We start from the raw sequence: 17,824 nt of genomic DNA on the forward strand, positions 1-17,824 counted from the left end.
TGGTTAAAGTGCTCAACTGGCCATATTTTCAAACTGAGGGTAAAAATCGAAAGAAACTTGCAGAACTAATAGTTCTATAGAAAACTTCCCAACCTTCCAAACGAGTGTGATAACGTCACAGAATCACAGGAGAATGGCATGTCCAAAATATTAAAGTCTTAAGAAAGTCAAAATCTTGGTTGGAACTAAAATTTATATGTGCGGCATTAAGTGGAAAGGTTTTCGACCTCGAAAAGAATTTTCCAAACAATTATGGCGTTAACCCTCACCCTATAGGTTTACCATTAGGGTTAGCCTGATTAATTATGGTGTCTAAATGAAGAGGTCTATAGGAAGCTGAACCTCCGAATGCATATTATGGCAGACCGATGCTTTCACGTGATATCCATGTATTAGCTCAGTGTAAGTTGCTCTCCATGTGAGGGCGCTTCATAAGAATACTTTCTAAGGCAAACCCCACAGCACTGGAAAGATCTGTCAACTTGAAACTTATAATTACCTTGAAAGCTAATTGCAAAGGTCGTTTTGAAAATTAAATCCCGATTTCCCCGTCTTTTAACCCCAAGCGGATGTGATGTAGTCGTGTACGTCAATAAGTCGGAAATGCAACATGCAATGGCATAATAATTTGTGGCGTATATACAGCATGCCACTTTCTCTTACTTCTTACGTTTCATATCTTTTCTTTTCTACTTGAATAAAAGGCGGCATGTTAAAAAGACATAAACAATTGTAAAAAATATAATAAGAAAGTTACCAGAGGTCGGAGGCAATCGAAATGACATTGAAAAAATGAGCTTTGTTTTTCATATTTAAATATAGAATTTCAAGCCAGTCGGGCAAAGTTTACATTGGCGCCAAATACCGCTCCACAATATAACGTCATAAAAATCGATAAAAATACTGTTTGCCCTAGAATTGGACTCGATGGGTCCATTGATGCAATGATCAGGACGATCAAATGCATTATTGTAGAAAGTGAGAGGAGAATGAAAGGGTAGATAATTATGATATCATTCCGAGTCTATACAGCTAGGGGAGGCCAGTGGCGTAGCCAAAGGGAGTCAGATTTTTTACTTTCAAATTTGCTTTGTGCTAGAGTCTTGCCCCCCCCCCCCCCCAAATGAAATCCAGTGATGTATTGAAAATACTTCTTTTTACATTTTTTCGAGTTCTATTCAAAAGTATTCATACCTCAGGGCTCATGTTCAAACTTCATGGAAGGTCAGAACTTGGAAATCAGACGGAGATATTATACATTTTGGGCCTTTATCATACCCACATACGGAGACCGTTGATCAATATCGTCCTACAGAATAAGCGCCAATAATTTGGCCGGTTGTAACTATTACAAACTAACGCTAGCAACCCATGTGTATTTTCAGCGACTTATGATGCCACTTGTGGAGAATTTTCACTGCACGTATAGGCCCAATGGGCCTAGTGTAACTTGTTTGTGTGGAAATCTGGGCATGTAGGCCTAGTGAATTAGAGTAGCTAATTTATTCATTGTAGGCCTATCCTTTTCATAATGTGCGGAATTATGCAGAAACCACGATGTCTCTGCAATAGAGGTAAATTAAGTGAAAGTGTGTCATGTTCCACTGAACCATTGGATGTGTATTTGTGCAGACGAGGTGCCCGTTAATACATATATTTCTTGGTAATTCCTACCATCAACCATCGAGGGGTTTCCCCCTTTAAGAAAATCTTGCCCCCCTAATGTTAGCTACGCCACAGTGGGAGGCCACGTTGACTTAGAACTTATGTTGTTGGTACAAGACCACAGATGGGACCAAGGGCGGCGGAAGCACTTTTAATCTGGGGGGGGGGGGGCACCGACATCAAAGGGCACTTTGCAGAAATTCGATTAGACTGATGCAGCCTTATATTTAGTACCCTTTGTAACTCTTATTGTATTATCTTATTTGCGTATACACATCACTCCACCCCCCCCCCCCCCCCAATAAGGAAAATATGCATAGGCCCTACTAGCACTGCAATATCCAATGTGCAAATTGGGAAACAAGGAACAAGTTTTCTTTTGAGACAAAATGAGGTGAAATCATGCTAGTTGCTAATGTAGGAATCGTCCGAATTAGAGTTTATTTCTTGTTAATATCTTAACAATTTTTTCCATTCGAAATAGCTTTGAGTTTGACCCACAGAGGTTCATTAAAAGTCAGGGGCGTAGCCAGGATTTGCAAAGTCGTATGCACGACTATCTGAGCGGAGCGCCACCATCGGTTGGCGCGGAGCGTAAAAGAAAATTGTTGGTTTTACAAACCCCTCAGATGGCCGGAAACGGCCCTTCCCGAGTGTTCATTCTGGTTCCCTGGCCTCTTGCTAACTTGAGACACCTCAATTTTTATGTAGAAAAAGGGCACATTTTTAACCTGAGGAAAAGTGGGGGGGGGGCGGGAGGCACGTGCCCCCAGTTCCGCCGCCCTTGGATGGGACTCACTATTGTTTATAGTCTTTGCCCGATTTAAAATGTCTCGTAGTTAAAATGGCAAGCGAATGTGGCCAAAGAACACTTATATTAACAGAGGGCGCTCTTGTTGGCTTACATTTAGAGTTTATTTATGTTCTACTTACATTCAGAGCCATGTATACCTCTTTGTTTGCATTAATGTAAAATACATAACCTGTCATTTTTCAAAGCTCGAAGCCTTAACGTGTTGAGATGTTTCATCCTATCAGACCAACCTATGAGAGGTTATTGAGCCCCCCCCCCACTCCCCTTGGCAGTAGTATACTGCATGATGTTGGTGCGAAGAAGAGTTTTGCCTGACCATTGCCTTTTCCAAACTTAAATGATCGGGCTGTTGTTTAGCATTAGGAGTGCTGTTGTAGGTGCAACTTTCCGAGATTTCCCTACAAAAACACTTGGGTATCGGGGAGGGAGCAGAGTGGAAATGTTATACATAAATCAGCCTCCCTAGAGAGATAGTCATGGTAGGGGGGGGGGGAGACACACCCAAAATGTTCTGCTCAGTATGTGCGGTATACACATGCTGACGGAGTTAGTGTGAAGGCTGGTTGCAATGGACCCCCCCCCCCCCACACACACCTTCCCAGTGTTAACACTCAAAGATCAATATGTAAGTTTTCTTTTCCTTCACAAAAAAAGTAAAGTACAACTTCTTCTTCATAACACCTAGTCTTCGACTTTCCTTGTTTCATGCCCTGGCATCAATCCCTTTAATCCAATTTAGCACTCATTTAGCAATCAGGAGTTCGGATTGTAGCAGACTGAATTGTTTGTCACCTTATCTGAATATTAAATGTGACAGCATCATGGTTTGCTAGTGACCGTGTCCAAAGAATGCGATAGCTTTGTGACATAGTTGTTACAACATCAAATGATGTTATAGCATCACAGGCAATTGGGTTCATCTAATATTTTTAAATTATTTTATGCTAGAGAGCACCATGACAAGATTTCAGTCCCTTCCGTAATAATAAAAATGTCAAGAATGGGGATTTTCATTCATCTGTCAATAATAGTTAATGAAATAAACAATAAAATACCATTATCAATTGCAACTTGAGTTTATTGAAATCACCAAGTACAGTCCTCTTGTTGCAATGTCACCAGATTAAAGTATTGCATTTAATCACCACAAATATGCTATGATATCACTAGAATAACAAAACAAATCGCTGCTTTTCCCCTGCAGCAACTAGATCGTAAGTAGAAATAAGCACATACTTATTTACATATGAAACACAACCAGCTATGGTATTTCTAAGATACATTTGGCATAGCAAGGTACTGTCAACCAGAATGAAAACATTTCATGGTTCCTGCTGCTGCTCATTGATTAACAGGGAAAACTCCAAGTATGTAATGATGAAGCAAGATCAATAATTGCCTTACAAAGCCACACCTCATAAATACACACTTTATCCATTGTAACACACATCGCCATGTGTAAGCTACCTATCAATAACACACTCACCTTTGATGAAACTGTGACTTATGGTTGTCTACTGTAGGTTTAACCCTGTGACCTCATTCATATTCATGATATGAGCACCAAAATCAATATTTTTATCAACTAATTATGGACCACCCACCCACCAAATATAGCATCGATCAATCATAGCCCTTGTTGAGTTATCGTGCATACAAACTTACAGTAAGTGTCACACACATACACATACACACACTGACACACCGACCTGACTACAAAGCTTTCAGCAAGAAACCAAAACTACAAAATGCCATACACAAAATGCACATAAATTTAAGTTTGCTGTTGTGTTTGATCCAGGCACAATGCAACATGATATTTGTTAATTAAACAAAGAGGTAATTGCATACTTCCTTGACAGCAAGGAAATGTTAATTGACTGTCAAGACTGACTGAAACCACAGAATGTTTAACATACAATGGGTGGGTTCATTTGCTGCAATGTTCAGAAAATAACATTATATGGACCCTGCTGAAGGATAACTATTTCCTGCCACAACAAATACCTTTTCACAGTGAAAAGAACCTTTTTAGACTAAATAGATCTGTCAATAAATGAACAGAACATATGTCACCTGTGATTTGCAAAGGGCATATTTCTATAGCGTTTTAATGTTAAAATTTGTTATTTATTTTAACGTTGTTTAATAATTATAAGTCACTAATATAAAATTCTTCTTGATTAACTGTATGATTAGGTGGCAGAAACATGATAATTATGATACAGTAGTAACATGAGCAAATACTGTATACCTACAAACCTTTTCTGCCACACCCTTTTTTTATCATCATTGAACAACCATTCCAATTGTTATTCTGCTTGCATACAGTGCTTTCTCAATTGACTTGAATTGTGATCAATAATAACATTGAGTTGCTTTTTATAGTTATTGGGATCATTTGCTTGATCCTATGAAGTTTTACAGTACCTAAAGAAGTAAACATATATAGAATGCCTGCAAAGGTAAAATACTAACTGTATCCAAGGACAGTATTTAACTTATCACAATATGAGGTTAATTGCATTATACCATACTGCAGCTTTAAACAACTACATACACATAAACCTGCAAGACCAAGAAATATGCCTCCTCCCAACCCATTGCCTTCTCAGGTATGCATAGTATGCCTTCAATATTAGCAATCATGGCTAGTGAAAGACATAAATTGATAAAACTAAATTATAATTTTCAGTTGGAATGTCCAGCCAAATCAGTCTCCATGTGATTACTGTCATGTCTTTCTGCTACTACTGCACTCATGAAACTTTCTCTATGAGGCTTCTTATGCCCTTCAGCATGTCTCTTGACATAAATAGAATGAAAAGATAAAAAATTTCAACACAATATGCATGAAAATATGAGTGTGATGTCGGGTATTTTGTGTGAAGTATTTGCCAGTGTTGCACATTTTTGGCAAAAGTTTTGCTCACTGCCATAGGTGAAATTATTGAATTTCTTCTCATACAATGTCTGAAAATTTTGCCAACAGATGATTGAATGAACACCAGTCCAGTGACTAAACTAAACTGAGAGGATGAACATTTTAAGTTGCCAGAGAAATGCTTGTGGTTGCAATTGTGACCTTGCAGAGGAAATTGCATCCAACTTTCACAAAAATCCATCACAAAAAGAGTTTCCAGAGCACTTAAACAACCATAGATACATGTAATACAGCTAATCCATTAAAATGACACTCAAGTTGTGAAATTTTAACCCTTAATTTACATAGCTTTTTTAATAATACTGATACTGTAAGTTACCACTGTAAACTGGTCATATACAGTATACCAAAAGATTGAGTGATTTGCAAACCCTGAAACTGGCATGTTGTATGATATGCTGCAGGTTTCCTGTAAACAAGGCTACTTGATTCATAAATAAGTACTCGACCACATCATGTGTCAAGGTGAAAGAAAAAGACTTAATTTTATAGAATTCCTAAATTATACAAACTGTAAATGATGACATCCTAGGCTGCTAGCACAGATACATGTATGGTGAACAAACTTACCACCTTGATCTATTACATGTTAATATGAGTAGGAAGCTAATTGTATTTTGCCAATTTTGAGCTGTCTACATAAACTTAATAGTTCAATCTTTTGTCAAGCAATCCCACTTGCCTCAAACACAAGACTGCAGGGTTTAAAGTTGGTAAAGGATGGCTAAGCCAAAGGCTGTCATACAGTTGCAGTGCTATGAGGGGTTTTCATACCACCCATTCAGTAGTTACTTCAAAAAGGTACTGTAGAAAGATGAATAACAGATGGATAACAGCTAGATAGATTGACAGAGTGAAGATGCTGAGTCACAATATATCAAGTGGCATAGCTGGTTCGAGCTAAAAGTTACATTCCAATATGGGAGAGTCTTTCAAATATCCAGTTGCTCAGACTTACACTGGTCAGTATTTTATAACACTGTGCTTGCTCTCCATTAACCAGGTGCCACTCCATTAAACTATGGAAGAACAACATTTTGCTCCAGAGTCTTCGTTCATAGGAGGCATCCATCATGGACATACTGTAATTTTATCATGATGGCAACTTCCATAGACCAGTCATGGAACCATGCAAAATATTTTGTGTGTCTTTGAGTGCAACTTTACTTTCCTTTCCAATGTTTTTGGTTGTGCTTCTACTGCCAGCACTATCCTTTTTTATCAGCATGTTAACGATCATTGACATCTACTGCCAGGGTGTGTTGTCAGTAAACCATCTTTTGAAATTAAGGCCAAATTGGATAGTCAATGCTTTTAAATGACATATGAAGTTGTCTTGGATCTCATGCATGCTGATCACCTGTCACAATTTTATTCAAATAGCTCAACACCCTGTCCAAACAAGGATCTCAATCACTGCAGTTTACAAAGTCATTACAAACTAAGGGCTTCCAATTCCATCCACAAAAGTCCATGAAATACGTACAGTATAGCCAGGCTATAGTGCTGAATAACATGTGGAGTGAGTACTTGGTAATAATATTATATTTATCAAAATTGCAGACAATACGTTGCACATTGTTATACGGTGTACATAGGACAAACAATGGGGCATTAGACATATTGTGAATCACCTCTGGGTCAGCGTGACGCCCCTCCCCCTTGGATTCACCAGTACAAAACTAAGTATTAATCCTAGGCCCTAGGGTACTATTACTTATTAAAATACCAGAGTGAATGGCCGTGCATGACACTGGCAGTACAGTTTACAGGCCTTAGTAAGGCTAACACAGTTACATTCCTAACATGCAGTTACGCCTATAATAGTAGTATATAGTATTACTACTAGTAGCATACTACTACTACTAGTAGGATGGTGACTTCGAAGTTCGGCCACTTAAGACTTAAAACACCCCAAAACTAAATCTTCTGGTATAAATCATTTGAAAATATACTTCATATGGTGGGAGAATTTTGTTATAGTACGATACACGGCCAAACTTTCTTTCCTGCAAACTGTTTTCACGTTGTTTTCCAAGAAGATTCTTCGTGATTGTGGAACTGGTATTTCTTGCTAGAGTATTGCGAAGTTCGGACACGCAACCCACAGTGTGGCGCTGGTAAATATTGGTGGCGCTGTTGCTCTTTCAGTAATTATAACAGACTTCATAGATCTTCGTCATTTTATTGACAAATATGTAAGTAATTTCTTGCACACGGGTCATTTTGGAGAGAAAATAACTGTAGCTTCGTACTTTTTGGTGAAATTTGGCTCTTCCTGTAGGTTTTCATGGTGAAAATCGTGTATTTCTTAGGGTGCCCGAACTTCGCAGTATGGCGAACTTCGCAATACTGACTATAGTAGTAGAACTAGTTTATACTATGCCTACTACTAGTAATAGGTAGGCTATATCGAAATTCGGACTTCTTCATCAATTCCAAAGCGCCCGAATCGACCGCCCGCCATTTCTTCATTTCTATGATCATTCAACTTAACTATACACGCTTGAAGTCGGGCTCGAAGTCGCCATTCTTCTCGTATACGCTTCGCACTTTGTTTACATCTATGGGCGCAGACATCTTGATTAGGGGTGCTTGGCAGCGATTGGCTGAAACCCCAGACCTTCTCTAAGATCTATTTTGATTGGTGCTAACATACTGTGACACCGTCACCCTCTCGGTGACCATTCATCCTACGAATCTGTGCTCCAAACAACACGAATGTTAGGGAAACTACCATTTAGCGTTTTCTAGGGTTTTATTTTCGCAAATCTAGCGTTTTTTCGTCAACTGTCGCTGGTAACGCTGCCAGGAAGTACGTGGAATTACATTTGATCGGGCTGAAGTTGGCGAACAATAACAGCGACCAATAGCAGCGAACGTTAAGCATTACCAGCGACCATTACCAGCGAACAATAAGAGCGAACACTAAGGGAAAATGATACTACGGAAAAGTTTAATGGCCATTCCAACGTTACATAAGGGGAAAAAATGTTTTAAAAACAAAACTAATTGACACACTTATTTAACAGCAACATGGGTGTGTTATCAGACAATATAAAGTTTCAAAATCTGTAACTCAGTATCATTGGGGTCCCCAAAGTAGCTGACGTCACCCTCTATCACCCCATCAAAACCATCTTGAGAGAAGATGTCAGAGAGGGTGTTAATAACGCCAAAACTCGACGCGCAGTCTCATCTACCGTTTATATATGGTTTTTCAACCAGACTTTTGGCTAACAAATCAAATCTGTAACTCAGTATCATTGGTGTCCCCAAAGTAGCTGACGTCACCCTCTATCACCCCATACCAACAAACCTCGGGGGACGGTATCATTTAGGGTGTTATTAACACCCAAACTCGACGCAAAGTCGCATTTACAGTTTATATACGGTTTTTCAACACGATTTTTGGCTAACAAATCAAATCTGTAACTCAGTATCATTGGGGAGCAAAAACGTAGCTGACGTCGCCAGCTATCACCCCATACTAACAAACCTCGGGGCACGGTATCATTTAGGGTGTTATTAACACCCAAACTCGACGCAAAGTCGCATTTACAGTTTATATACGGTTTTTCAACACGATTTTTGGCTAACAAATCAAATCTGTAACTCAGTATCATTGGGGAGAAAAAACGTAGCTGACGTCACCAGCTATCACCCCATACTAACAAACCTCGGGGCACGGTATCATTTAGGGTGTTATTAACACCCAAACTCGACGCAAAGTCGCATTTACAGTTTATATACGGTTTTTCAACACGATTTTTGGCTAACAAATCAAATCTGTAACTCAGTATCATTGGGGAGCAAAAACGTAGCTGACGTCGCCAGCTATCACCCCATACCAACAAACCTCGGGGCACGGTATCATTTACGGTGTTATTAACACCCAAACTCGAAGCAAAGTCTCATCTACCGTTTATATACGGATTTTCAACACGATTTTTGGCTAACAAAACAAATCTGTAACTCAGTATCATTGGGGTCCACAAGGTAGCTGACGTCACCCTCTATCACCCCATACCAACAAACCTCGGGGGACGGTATCATTTACGGTGTTATTAACACCCAAATTCGACGCAAAGTCTCATCTACAATTTAAATACGGTTTTTCAACACGATTTTTGGCTAACAAATCAAATCTGTAACTCAGTATCATTGGGGTCCCCAAAGTAGCTGACGTCACCCTCTACCACACCACACCAACAAACCTCGGGGCACGGTATCATTTAGGGTGTTATTAACACCCAAATTCGACGCAAAGTCTCATCTACAATTTAAATACGGTTTTTCAACACGATTTTTGGCAAACAAATCAAATCTGTAACTCAGCATCATTGGGGTCCCCAAAGTAGCTGACGTCACCCTCTACCACACCACACCAACAAACCTCGGGGGACGGTATCATTTATGGTGTTATTAACACCCAAACTCGTAGCAAAGTCTCATCTACCGTTTATATACGGATTTTCAACACGATTTTTGGCTAACAAATCAAATCTGTAACTCAGTATCATTGGGGTCCACAAAGTAGCTGACGTCACCCTCTATCACCCCATACCAACAAACCTCGGGGGACGGTATCATTTACGGTGTTATTAACACCCAAATTCGACGCAAAGTCTCATGTACAGTTTATATACGGTTTTTCAACACGATTTTTGGCTAACAAATCAAATCTGTAACTCAGTATCATTAGGGTACCCATAGTAGCTGACGTCACCAGCTGTCACCCCATACCAACAAACCTCGGGGCACGGTATCATTTAAGGTGTTATTAACACCCAAACTCGGCGAAAAGTCGCATTTACAGTTTATATACGGTTTTTCAACACGATTTTTGGCTAACAAATCAAATCTGTAACTCAGTATCATTGGGGTCCCCATGGTAGCTGACGTCACCCTTTATCACCCATACCAACAAACCTCGGGGGACGGTATCATTTAGGGTGTTATTAACACCCAAACTCAACGCAAAGTCTCATTTACAGTTTATATACGGTTTTTCAACACGATTTTTGGCTAACAAATCAAATCTGTAACTCAGTATCATTGGTGTCCCCAAAGTAGCTGACGTCACCCTCTATCACCCCATACCAACAAACCTCGGGGCACGGTATCATTTAGGGTGTTATTAACACCCAAACTCGACGCAAAGTCGCATTTACAGTTTATATACGGTTTTTCAACACGATTTTTGGCTAACAAATCAAATCTGTAACTCAGTATCATTGGGGTCCCCATGGTAGCTGACGTCACCCTTTATCACCCCATACCAACAAACCTCGGGGGACGGTATCATTTAGGGTGTTATTAACACCCAAACTCAACGCAAAGTCTCATTTACAGTTTATATACGGTTTTTCAACACGATTTTTGGCTAACAAATCAAATCTGTAACTCAGTATCATTGGTGTCCCCAAAGTAGCTGACGTCACCCTCTATCACCCCATACCAACAAACCTCGGGGGACGGTATCATTTAGGGTGTTATTAACACCCAAACTCGACGCAAAGTCGCATTTACAGTTTATATACGGTTTTTCAACACGATTTTTGGCTAACAAATCAAATCTGTAACTCAGTATCATTGGTGTCCCCAAAGTAGCTGACGTCACCCTCTATCACCCCATACCAACAAACCTCGGGGGACGGTATCATTTAGGGTGTTATTAACACCCAAACTCGACGCAAAGTCGCATTTACAGTTTATATACGGTTTTTCAACACGATTTTTGGCTAACAAATCAAATCTGTAACTCAGTATCATTTGGGAGCAAAAACGTAGCTGACTTCGCCAGCTATCACCCCATACTAACAAACCTCGGGGCACGGTATCATTTAGGGTGTTATTAACACCCAAACTCGACGCAAAGTCGCATTTACAGTTTATATACGGTTTTTCAACACGATTTTTGGCTAACAAATCAAATCTGTAACTCAGTATCATTGGGGTCCCCAAAGTAGCTGACGTCACCCTCTATCACCCCATACCAACAAACCTCGGGGGACGGTATCATTGACGGTGTTATTAACACCCAAATTCGGCGCAAAGTCTCATCTACAATTTAAATACGGTTTTTCAACACGATTTTTGGCTAACAAATCAAATCTGTAACTCAGTATCATTGGGGAGCAAAAACGTAGCTGACGTCACCAGCTGTCACCCCATACCAACAAACCTCGGGGCACGGTATCATTTAGGGTGTTATTAACACCCAAACTCGACGCAACGTCTCATCTACCGTTTATATACGGTTTTTCAAATGTTCAAATATTTTTCAATACTGCCAAAACTCCCGAATAATAAAGACAAAATAAACTGGTCTTGGTGATTTTCCACCAGCCAAGCCACTTGAAATTCACGCTACTGTACAAAGCTATGAATTCTTAAATGTTCATGTTCGGCAATAACCTGGACATTGCTGTTAGTTATACTCTACAGTGTAAAGAAAAATAGTCAGCTTACCATTGACTAGAGTCAACATTACATAAACTGCTACATAAACTGCATGACTATTTTATTTTTTATTTTTTTATGTGTGATTCAGTTGTGACTTCATTTTTCCCTGCCCTGGTCTAGGTTATGTATAATGTTTAAATATTAACAATTTGGCATCTCTCGGTACTCAGAAAACACAAACTTCGTTCGCAACCCTTTGCTGTGTAAAGCAGGTATCGCGGTATCACTATACTGCAGCGCTTCCGTGATACCTGGAATGTGTTATTTGCCGTGGTTGCAGTTGGGAATAGGAATAGTGAACTGAAAAGTGTGAATATTTAGTCGATGGTTTTATTCACATTAAAAATATCAAAATGTTTCAGTAGTACTTGCTAACGTTGATTATTTATAACAGCTATAACACGCATACACCCTTTGTTCATTATATGAAGTTTGTAATTTATAAAAAAAAAGTTGATCCCTTCATATCCAATATATGTCTTCTGAAACATCATGAAGGTACTTTTCTTGGAACATAAAAGGAGATTGAAGAATTAAGCCGACGATAGAAAACAAGATTTAGGTAACTGCATGCCTGTCGATTATTCCTTTAAAGGAGTTGGTTAACGGTATAGTACGGATTAAACCGATAATGACTGAAACAAAAAACTTGAGGTTCCATCGGTTGTTGATTACACAGACTTGTGTAGCTACGTTTTGTTGACCTGGATTCAGGTCACTCTAAATGATACACCAATAGTTAAAAGTCGAAAGAGCTATTTTCAATTTTCATTCCAGTGAAGTTAGTGCATGTGTACACAGGCGCGTATCCAGGATTTTCAAACCCGGGGGGCGCGAATTACTAAGCGGAGCGCCACCATCGGTTGGCGCGCAGCGTACAAGAAAATTTCTTGTTTTGAAACCCCCCCAGATCACCGGAAACGGCACTTCTCGGGCTTGAAATGACCAACCAGATGTACACTTTTTGCCTGAGAACCAGGTATTTCCTAATAGTTTTTTTTTTCCATCCATAACCTTTTTGAAGTTTGTCAACCCGGCACACATCATGTTCGACCTTATGGCATCTCCTGTGGGTCTTTGCTTTTGTAGGTGATTCTACGTCGCGGCCCACAATACCCGTCAGCCCCACTTTTCAAGGTTTTAAGCCCCATATTTGTTCAGAATTTGAAAATTCACATTTCTCGTGAATAAACTCACTTCAAAACATACCCATAATGTTGTACAAAATTTCATCTATGGACAACCAATAATAGAAAAACTTCCTTCAACCCCTAACAGACCGGTCAAAATTGCACGAGTAGAGGGAAGTGTGATGCAGAATGTTGGTGAGAAATTTTCGAAAATTCAGACACAGTTAATTTAATGGTGTACAAACATTTAAACCTCTTATAACGGCTATTATAAAACTTGGTTGAAGGAAATGAAAAAATAGCAGATATTTCCGAAAGCGAACACTACACACATAGGCGTAGGAGGTGCGGCGGCAGTGGCGGAGCTAGGGGTATTGGTCAGGAGTGGCGAGAATGGTCTGTAGGAGCGCTTTCGACACTATCTAAGCGGAGCGCCACCACTGGTTGGCGCGTAGCGTACAGAAAATTTTTGAATAAAGATACTCCCTAGATCGCCGGAAATGACCCTTTCCGGGCCTGGCTAATTTGCAGATAAACGAAGAATAAGGTGTCATCGCCAAATGACACCAACAAAATGTGAGAAATGTCAATAAGTAGATGAGAGCGCAATAAAAACGTTAATAATCTAGAATAAGTAAAAAGTGGTAAAGAGCTGAAAAAGGCGCCAGCAGTCCATTTGAGTCCGTCAGGGGGGGGGGGGGCATCCACCCCCCGACCGTATGGACGCTCCGCCACTGCGCGGCGGGGGTGCAGCCCTTAATTCGCCATTACTAATGTAAAAGAGAGTTTTGACATAATTGGACCTCCATGCTTTTTATACATCTACATGAGACATGTCGTTGTTTACATTAGCATCACGCGAAATACTGCGCAATTTGAACGGACCGTACGGTACATGATGGCATGCGATGTAATAACCGAGGCTTGCTTATATGATATTGACATGAACACGTTGAACGCGAAAATTTTTGGTTATTTTTTCAGGCAAGTCGGACAGTTTTGAGGCTTTTCATCCTGGAACGCCATTTTCATGCTCACTGATATGATGTGATATCTGCTGTTTGCGTTACAAATTCGAACAGGCGCGTAGCGAGGAATTTGCCAAGGGAGGGGCGAAGCCTGTAGGCAAATTATCTAAGTGTAGCGCTACCATAGGTTGGCGCGAAGCGTACAAGAAAATTTTGGCAGAAAATGCCTCCCAGATCGCTGGAAATGGCACTACCCAGGACCATTTGTTAGCGCGAAGCGTACAAGCAAATTTTGGCCGAAAATGTCTCCCAGATCGCTGGAAATGACACTTCCCAGGCCTTGTAAGTTGCCTCTAAGCACTTTCTATTTTGAAATTACTTAGCGATATCATTTAAAAAAATGCTGAATGGGGGGGGGCGGGCGGTCGCCCCCATCCCAAAATGCGTCATGTTCCCCGACGACACGGTCGAGTTCGAGACCAGCCACAGTTGGTTTCATAGCACAATTCTACACACGCGTTATGATAGACCATATATAGTACATATATAGATCATTAGTGAGAGAGGAAAATGGAAACGTCAAAAAATGGAGTTGTCGGTGTAAGGGGTAGGGTGAGTCACACTTTTACGAAATCATTGATCCGTCACTGGCTACCCTTCAGCGCTGTAATGATGTCACTGTTCCTCTTTCTCTCCCCGGTGTCTTCGCGTTTTTCTTTTACTCCCTCCTTTTCTCCTTTTTCTCTCTTTCTTCTTTTTCTTTTCCCTTCCTTCCTCTCCTCCTCCTCTTTTTTCCCCTCTTTTTTCTTTTTTTCTTCTCTTTTTTTTCTCTCCTCTTTTTCTTACCTGGGGGGCGCGCGCCCCCAACGCCCCCCCCTGGATACGCACCTGGTACACATCAATGAAAGATGACCAAACTTGATCATATAGTGTCCTTGAGTAGTGGGTCATATGGGTGTTTAGTAAGTTTATGCCAATGGTTATGCAGAGGTCATCTGGGTTCATTGTGTGAACCCACTCAAAATGCTTCTCCTATATGGGTGATCACCATGCTGGGTCATAGTGGTCACTTAATATGGAGACATAATTATGGTGTGTTCAAAATATGGATGTCATGTTCTTCTCGTGCAGTTTGCATTGGATTATGAAGAATGTTGGTCATAGTGTTACTTGAACAGTAGTCTATATAGGGGTAAGAATTTGTGGCCAACGGTCATCCGGGCCCAAATTTGCGATTTTGTGTAAAACACTGTGCTTTTCTTCAGCAATAAAAGTTTTTTTTTAAAGAAATATGACTAAATTTTTCAATAAACTTTCAATTTTTTATAGTTCAAGAAGGTAAACCATAATTAGTATACCCTGTAATTTGTTTAAGAAGTCATGGTCTTTTCTCTTCTACGCTAGGCAAAGTGATAACTTAGATATTAATTTCATTACTTGTCGTTTGTTGCATGTCTATTAAAGAATTAGGTTCTTACCAGCTTACTGCTGAATGCCGGAAGATCTATGAAGATTTATGTGGAATTTGCCTTCGTTTGTTTGTTGTTTGTTTGTTGTGTGTATGTGTAAGATAACTAAACAAGTCAGTGCAACTTAAAACTTCATGAAATGTACGTATAACTTAGGAAAGATATCAGCCCAGCTGCTTTTCACGTAGTTTTGGCCGTTATGCGTTTGATTGCAAAAACTGGTACACAATCAAATCATCATCTTAACATTGTTGAAAATATGAAAATATCTCAACTACTTATACAGTAAGTAAACCTTGATTGAAAGCCATACTAAGTTGATATATACATTCCCCTTAGTATATACAAGAAACATATTGTATATGTGTTGTCAATGTAAAATGCCAGATATCGAGTCAATATATTAGGTCAATTTATGTATTTCGAATCATGAGCCGTTTATTCTTTTTAATTCACTTTAACCAGTCATTTATAAAATAAGTTTTTTACGGCACATTTTGAACAAGGGGGTCAGATACGTTATATCCTGTTATGGAACTGATGCTTTAACGCAAACGTATTTGAGAGAAATAACCAAACACAGGGGCGGATGCAGGATTTGTGACAGGGGGGGGGGGGTCTGACTGGTCCAGCCGCGAAGCGTACCAGGAAATTATTGGCTTTACAAACCCCCAAGATGGCCGGAAACGGCACTTCCCGAGTATTCTAAGCTGCATGTACCTAGCCTGAAAATATGGATCTCATGTCAATGTAATATATCTGTCATATTCAAGTCGAATCAGTCATTACTGTTAAATATGCACACTAAAAAATGCATGTACTGTATAACAAGTGACGATTATTGATGGCGCTATGCAACTTTTGAAACTACTCAGTCTCATGAAGAATTCGTTGGCGCATCCTTTGCAGCCTACCACTCTGCCACCTCACCGCCCCAAAAAATTCAAACACCACCTCAATTTTGAAACTTTTCGGTCTGAAAATTGAGATTTTTAGGCAATTTTGGCACGTGTAGCACGCGTGCACACTATAGTTCATTTGACGGAAAAGACACACCTGGCTGACTTGTAAGGATAACCGCCCTTCTGACGTCCTACATGTTTAAAATTGGCGTTAAATTTAATTATTTTTTCTCTCTCTTTTCTTTTCTCTTTTTTTTTTTGGCCAAGAGCAGGGGGGTCCGGACCCCCTGGACCCCCCTCTGGATCCGCGCCTGCAAACACCATGAATTTGATTATCGTGTTTGCAACTCGGTGGTCCAACGTCTTAAAACAATTCACATGCTTATATGCAATTAGGTTGATTGAAGACAATTTGAGAAAAATGCCATGATAACATTTATCGCTAACCAATTTATATGATATGTTTTGTCTGAACCAAATTTACAATTGGATCATTGTCATTAGACCCATCACATGTTATCTCAAATAAGTTGTATGGATCCCATTTTAGGAAAAATCGGGCCTGAACTTTCACAATTTACTTATACTGTCGACATGATTTTGTTGTCTGTCAAATAAATCCATCTTTAGTTCACGGCGATTAATTCCTTTGGTATTTAAAAGGAATACAACATTGCTAAGCCTTCTTTTCACCATTGCGGTTGCATATCGATAAACTTCTACACACATACTGAATGAAGTTTGGAGACATATTAACTATTTTTTGACTAACTCTTGTAATACGATGTAATTTGACTGTACACTGACACTACAATCTATTCCGAATTGGTCCGGATATACATGAGATCGGGGAATTTTCTTGTTTTTTCATTTCAACGATACTATATGAGTACGGTCATTTTATGTTTACTTATGTATCTTTGTATATAATATTCCGTATTCCGTAGAAAAAAATGATAGCTTTCCTGATAGCTTCATTTTACTTTACGGCTTTCTCAATTAATTTCTCTTCTTTCTTCAATGTGTGACATTCTCTATACACTGAGAAATATAAATCGGATAGCTTGCGTCGAGTTTGGGTGTTAATAACACCCTCAATGATACCGTGCCCCGAGGTTTGTTGGTATGTGGTGATAGCTGGCGAAGTCAGCTACGTTTTTGCTCCCAAATGATACTGAGTTACAGATTTGATTTGTTAGCCAAAAATCGTGTTGAAAAACCGTATATAAACTGTAAATGCGACTTTGCGTCGAGTTTGGGTGTTAATAACACCCTAAATGATACCGTCCCCCGAGGTTTGTTGGTATGGGGTGATAGAGGGTGACGTCAGCTACTTTGGGGACACCAATGATACTGAGTTACAGATTTGATTTGTTAGCCAAAAATCGTGTTGAAAAACCGTATATAAACTGTAAATGCGACTTTGCGTCGAGTTTGGGTGTTAATAACACCCTAAATGATACC

The 17,824-nt window shown here is 39.7% G+C and overlaps 1 long non-coding RNA gene across 1 annotated transcript; it reads right to left on the reverse strand.

The window, feature by feature from the left end:
• Positions 1 to 2,478: 2,478 nt before the first annotated feature.
• Positions 2,479 to 7,785, reverse strand: LOC139975864 (uncharacterized). Its single transcript, XR_011795932.1, has 2 exons — positions 6,106 to 7,785; positions 2,479 to 5,284 (listed from the first exon to the last, which is right to left on the reverse strand). It is a non-coding gene; the product is annotated as an uncharacterized lncRNA (long non-coding RNA).
• Between the last annotated feature and the right edge of the window lie 10,039 nt (positions 7,786 to 17,824).

Source organism: Apostichopus japonicus, chromosome 11 (assembly GCF_037975245.1).
Source record: "Apostichopus japonicus isolate 1M-3 chromosome 11, ASM3797524v1, whole genome shotgun sequence".
Taxonomy (NCBI): Eukaryota; Metazoa; Echinodermata; class Holothuroidea; order Aspidochirotida; family Stichopodidae; genus Apostichopus; species Apostichopus japonicus.